The sequence below is a fragment of the Diadema antillarum genome, unplaced genomic scaffold (genome assembly GCF_040938485.1).
Source record: "Diadema antillarum isolate AM-2024a unplaced genomic scaffold, OU_Dant_1.0 seq00002294_RagTag, whole genome shotgun sequence".
NCBI lineage: Eukaryota > Metazoa > Echinodermata > Echinoidea > Diadematoida > Diadematidae > Diadema > Diadema antillarum.
Genome location: NW_027272916.1, coordinates 27,549 through 34,435, shown reverse-complemented (window position 1 = coordinate 34,435; position 6,887 = coordinate 27,549).

Genomic DNA, 6,887 nt, shown 5'->3' with positions numbered 1-6,887 from the left:
TACTGATTGAGGACGTTCAAATAACCCACAGAGAGGTCCTGACGAGTCCAACACGAACAACAGAGAGATACGCAGGTGGGACTGCACAGAATCAATTTGTCAAAGTTCAGTTAAAAGATAAATGAGGTGCACTCAGGATTTCAGATATTTGATCCTCAATACAGGGTACAAGTGAGCACAGTGAGACATCAGTCCACGAACGGGTCACTGTTCACAAAGTTTAGCTGTGTTGGCTATAGTCTATGTAGATCTAGTATGCATGCACTATAGTTACCGATTTGAACTTGTTCAGATAACCACACAGTTGTAAGCATGTGGGGCTGTACAGAGTGCAAGTTCAGAATGTGCAGCAAAAAACACAGTAACATGGTCAAAGTTCACTCAAGATTTCCAATTTTCGATCTCCAGGCATTTAACTTACAAAATCAGTCTGTCATGTTCATTCTTGGTAGATGTTCAGGTTATTCCATCCAAACAAAGGCTATTACTGAATTTCTAATATTCCTGCGATCATATACAGCTATACTTTCTAAATACCTCAAATGTAATGTGGTCCAGTGTATGGTGTATGGTCCAGTGAGCACATTTATGGTAATTTTCAGTCCTTTCAGTGATCACTGAAATGCTTCGTTGAATATGGTTTGTTCACTCAATGTTTTGATAGGTGACACAATATGATGGAATTTGATGTAGGATTCTTAATATTTCAATTTTAAAAACATTGACAAAATAGAATTAGAAATGGAAGCCCATAAAGAGTCAGACAGAAAAGGAAGAAAAACACAAAATGACAACATTAACATATAAACGGACATAAAACGACACTGGGACATCGACGAGGCTATAGTTAAACGCAAAGGACAGACTACGACAGGAAGTAAGACTAGCACAACGGAGATAACGATACACGAGGGCTGGACGATGGAAAACAAAAACAAGACAGAGACAAGACCGGACGGAAAACAAAAACAAGACAGAGACAAGACCGGACGGAAAAAAAAAATCCCTCATTATATAAGCGTATAGAGTGCAGATCCCGAAGAAAAATCCATCAACTGCATGACTAACTTAACCCAAAACTTTATTCACGAACTTGGCGGTGGTCAGCTAGTACGAGCGACAATGTGTAAACAACTATGCGGATTTTATGAAAGGGGTATCAAAATGAATAACGTGTAAAACTAATCCGATTCATGACAAATGTTATTGTAAAATCGCAAAAGATAGGCTTTTAATTTCCGTTTAAATGAATACAAAGAGGGAGCTATTTTTATATCGTGGTTCAGAGAATTCCAATAGTTTGGACCAGTGTAGATAAATGAATTTTTCCCTAAAATTGTTCGGAAAAAAGGTAAATGAAATTCATTTGAACGTCGGGTGGGATAGGAGTGAAATGATTGGTTTTTAAGGAACATTGAATCAAAAATAGATGGAAGTGAACTGTTATTAAACATGTACATAAATTGACCTAAGTTGAATAAAAACAACTCATTTATTTTTAGTAACTTATTAGAAGCAAACAGTAAATTTGTATGTGAACGTGTAGGAGAATGACAAATAATACGGAGGGCTTTTTTCTGCAGTAACAACACTCTATTCAAGAGGGTCTGATGAGTATTACCCCAAGCCAAAATTCCATAATTCAAATAAGGCAGTATCAAAGTGGAGTATAACATGAGTAATGACTTTTGAGGAATATAAAATTTCAATCTGTTCAAAACACCTATATTACGTGAAATAATTTTACAGATATGATCAATATGTGTTTTCCAAGACAGTTTATTGTCAACAATTATACCAAGAAATTTAAAATCTAATACACTTTCTAAATTAATATCATCTAAAACTATGTTAGAATTTAATACTTCGACAGTATTACTGAAAAGCATATATTTTGTTTTTTGAAGATTCAATGATAATTTATTAGCCCTGACCCAATTAGTAACTTTTAACAGTTCTGTGTTAACTTTTTGGACTAAAATATCAACATCGTTGTGAGCAAAAATAACAGTGGTATCATCTGCAAAATGAATAAAAGAAAGTATTTCAGAAACAGAAGAAAAGTCATTGATATATACTATGAATAACAACGGTCCTAAAAGACTTCCCTGAGGAACACCACACTTGACATCTCTTATAACTGAATTATTATCTTTAATAGTAACAAACTGTTTCCTATTACCTAAGTAACTCTTAAACCACTCCAAGGCCTGGCATTTTTCATTGTAAAAAAATATTTAAATGAACTAATTTCTAGTGAAAGTTGCCACCATAGAGTTTGTACAGAGGTTTAGCCATGATATTGATAATTCAAAGTTTAAAGTCATGTCAAAATGAATATAACCCAATGAAATGCTAAGAGTTGTGTATAGAATGGCAAGATACTATTTAAAATTCCATAAAAACAAAAGAAATCAATCGTTATCATCAGACCATAACACGTCATGCTTCAGTGATTACAGAAAGGTCTGAAATGACCATAATGTGCTCACTAGACCTTATCTCTTCATGCATGAATGATCAAAGTTTCTAACTATATGCAAATCAAAGACTATTGATCAGGTAGGCATTTGTCATAAACTATCTGTTCACCACTTGTATATGATTTAGTAATTGTAATATTATTTATTTTGCCATAGTGTCCATAATGCAAGGGGGTTGAATAATTCTGCTGCCAACTGAATAAAGTGAATGCTTGTTATTAATTTCCCCTCTCATTCATTACTAAAATTACCTCATACTCTTACAATTTGCTAACAGGGGCTCATTACATAGTGATTCAAACTTTGAAAACTGGCAATTACAGCTTGTTGTTCACATAATATATCTTACAAAATTGATAATCGTTAATGAACGTTTTGTTGTTATTGCTTGTTTTAATAAAGATGTACACTCATCTCAAATATTTTCCAACTATCCCATTTGTGCATCCGATGTTTCTGTTTGTATGGCATTTAACTGTTCTTATATTTGCACACCCAAAGGCCTGAAGAGAGCTGAACCTCACCAAGCCTTGGGACAGACAACTGCAGCTGAACTTCTCCCAGGTCAGAGTCAGACTACAATTGGACTACGAACTGTATAGCAGCATCTTATCTACGACAGAACACAGGTATGCTTTTCTCAAATTAAACTTGAAAGTATAAAGATTTTACAAAATAAACAACTTGAATAACAGTTGAAAAAAGGCAACCTCTGTTGATGACATATCAGTTACAGGTAATTCGGTCTTTCTTATTTTAGCAATTATTGTAGACTTGGTGGACAAACAATGTCACCTCTATATGTGAACTGTTCCACACGAGAAATGAAGAAATTAGTGCATTCATACACCCCAGTTGGGGTTGATTTAATGTTTATGTCTATATCAGCCACAATTGGGAATTCAGTACGGCTCACAAGAGTTGATTAATGCACTGACATAGCAATGCAGCTGACTTGTTGCATAACCCATTGAATCATCTTTCTGTTTATTTTTGGAACTCCCAGCTTGCCTGACATAAGTTACAATCCTTTCTAAAAAGTCAAATAAGTCTTTACTGACATGAATGAATAACATTTTGTCGGATGAGTGTTTTAAGTCACAATCACATTTTCATTTTGAGTCTGTGTCACACCTTTTTTGTTCATCAGGAAGAATCCGATACACTAATTCTTGTGTATGACAACCCAGACGATTTTCTTTGTTTTTTTTTTCCTTGATGCTGTTAAACTGTTGCTAATATACTGTATATGAAATTGCTGACAAGCAGCTCTGTGTAATGATATGTGTGGTAGTCGTGTGTGTATTCATTCAACTGTACACCCGCATGTTACCACTCTGTATAATGTCAGGGAGAGGGGATGTGATTTGCATGTCACAAAATTTCAGTATGTAACCAGTATTGTTTATTTTTCCATATTCTATTTCTTTTGTCCTTTCTTTCTTTTTCTTTCATATAGATTCTCAAGGCATGGAGCTTGCCAAAGGTGATGCAGACAGGTTGAATATAACATATGGATGTTGGTTTTGACCGCTGTGAATTCAATCCTTCAAAAATTAATGGTATACAATATATACATTTTTTTTTTTTTGGGGGGGGTGGCTGCATTAGATGTGAGGATCTGACATGTACCTGCAGCACTGTAATGAAAGTCATAAATGCAAATGTCATGGTGATTTTGTAATAGATCCTTATGACAAAAGCTTCTTGCACAACAAAAATGTGGAAAATAAGAATAGGTCTATTGTTGCTAGACCTACACACATGATAGATTTTCAAATTTTATGCACTTGCTGCAAATGACATGAGTAATGTTACAGAACCTAACAACATCTTGATTGTTTTCTGTCTGCTTTTCTATTTTGTGTTCACATAATTGGCATGTTCAATTTCAACTTTATCTGATAATCCCTTCATTATTGTTGCTCTAGAGTTTTATATCCTGGTTTTTGTCCCATTCATTGCACAGAAAATAGCTAGGTAAGATAGACCGCATACTTCAGAACCTATTTGCTAGCTATGCTTTTGCAGAGTGTGCTTTCTTTCTAATATTCAAATACATAGGAGAGTCCATCTGAATTTAGTTGTACATCATTTTAAAACTGAGAGTGTGCTCTTTCAGAAACAGGATTGGCCTTTTTTTTTTGCAAGATACTAAGAAACCACTATTGAAGTGCTACAGAGCTTTAATTCAAAGAAGAATTCAATGTTCATTTGACGAAAATTAGTTGAGATATCCAAAAGCAGAGTAAAACAAAGCGATTCTAGTAAAAGGTTGGTTCCACCTTTTATTAGGATTCCTTTATTTTAGATATCTCAAACATTTCAAAACCAATTTTCATCAAGTAAGCATTGAATTCTTCTTTGAATTAAAGCTCTGTCATATTTCATAAGAGGTTTCTTATTATATCACCCCCCCCCAAAAAAAAAAGAGAAGAAATGTTAACAATCTGAAACCAGGTCTCAACCAAAACTTTACCAGCCCCAGAAATCCATGTTTGGTGACTTTCTGTTGATTTTGTGATACAGAGTCACAATTGCAGTGTTAGATATGAAGCTACAATCAGACTATTGCAGTCTGACTGCTGAACTTCACTGAGTTTTGTCATAGACGAGTCCATAGGTGATGGCATAAGTGCTTTGCCAGGTACATGTATTAACCAAACCAGAAATGAGAAAAATCCCCCTTCAAAAGAAAAACAAAAACATTACAATACAAAACAGAACAGAACAATTAAGCGTGCAAACGATTCAATGAAAAGCAAATTGGTGAATTCATTCATTCATTCATTCATTCATTTTTCATTTCCAACAAAAACATATAAATATATTACAAAAATTGAATACAGTGCATAAATTTCATCATACAAAGTAAAGGATAAATTTACAGAAAACTTGTAGGTATAGGAAAATGTTGGAAATGGGGAGGAATGCTAAAAAGCTGAGCTTGTAGGCTGCATTCCCCCCGCACGTAATACAAGAAATTATATGATCGATAGACTGATAAGCATTGAAAATGGATGAAACAAAGAAACTAAGACAAAAAGACCTATAACCTAACTTATCCGAAACAAAAACCCTGAACAGATCCCTACACTAAGTCGCTGTCATGCCGGAAAAGAGAGGAGAGAAACAAAATAGTATGTGTGTGTGTGTGTGTATGTTTGAGTGTGAGTGTGTGTGTGTGTGTATGAGAGAGAGGGGGGGAGAAAGCAGCTTAATGCGTGGAGTGAAGATAAAAGACAAAAAAAAGAAAAATAGAAGGACACGAGAGGTAGTGGATGGATGGAGCCGCTTAGCTGTAATTCCAATAGAATATAAGGTTGGATTTTACACTCTTTGCAACCAATAAAGAATCAACAATTCTTATAACTATTCAAAAGATTGAAGCACTCTGAAAAAAAGAAGATTTATAGGCCTAGTAAAGTGTAAGAAAGCATTTTAAAATGGATAAATTCAAATTCTGTATCAGTCAGCACATAACAGTCTGATTTCTGATCTCTGATGATCAAAAGCTATTGTGCAGTAGACAAGGTCATTATTATTAGTATTAATATCATAATTAATATTCTGATATAGGGAACCTTAGAGTGCAAAGAAGGTGGATTGCAACACATTATTGTATGCTTACAAAATATTTGCAATGATAGCATTGTGTGAAGTTCAGCTGCTTTCATAATTTGATTAATAAACCATGAAAATAAAACAAATGATTATGAAAGATCTGTCGATGTATAAGTGATCAAAACATAAATACATCAGTGAACGTTGCAATGCATTGTTTTTGTTATTATTTCCAGGCATGTGACGGCAATATTTATGTAACCCAGTTAGAAATTATGTCTATGCGGGCAATTACTATTTGATTAGAAAGATAGAATTAAGCATAGCTTACAATGTAGAAAGAAATACCAGAAAATACAGTATCACCAATGTGGTTGTGATAATTGTGCTGTGATTATGATGACATTGAATGATGAAATAATGTTTTCAAGATCAAATTTTCTAATGAATCAGGCAACCAGAATAAAATATATGAAATAGTTTGTGCAGTTACATAATCTGTCACATGACATGTAGTTAAATTGTGAGGAATTGATATTAATGAGTATGAAATTGATAGCAGTGAATGAATTGAATACAGTGTAATTGAATCATTGTTGGCGTATGTCCTCCTGCCTCTTTCAATGAAATGTTTTCCCATTGTGGCAATTGATGAGTGAAATCAAATCCAAGTACGAAACAAAGAATACCTGCTGAAATTAGAACTATCATTGTGATTTTTACCCCCACCTCCAACTGAGGGAGTGCGTTCAACCAGCGCTAACTTTATATGGTTTTATTAAAAAAAGAAAAAAGCTGTACCATGGCAATGCATTGTTCAACATTGAATAAAGTGTTTTG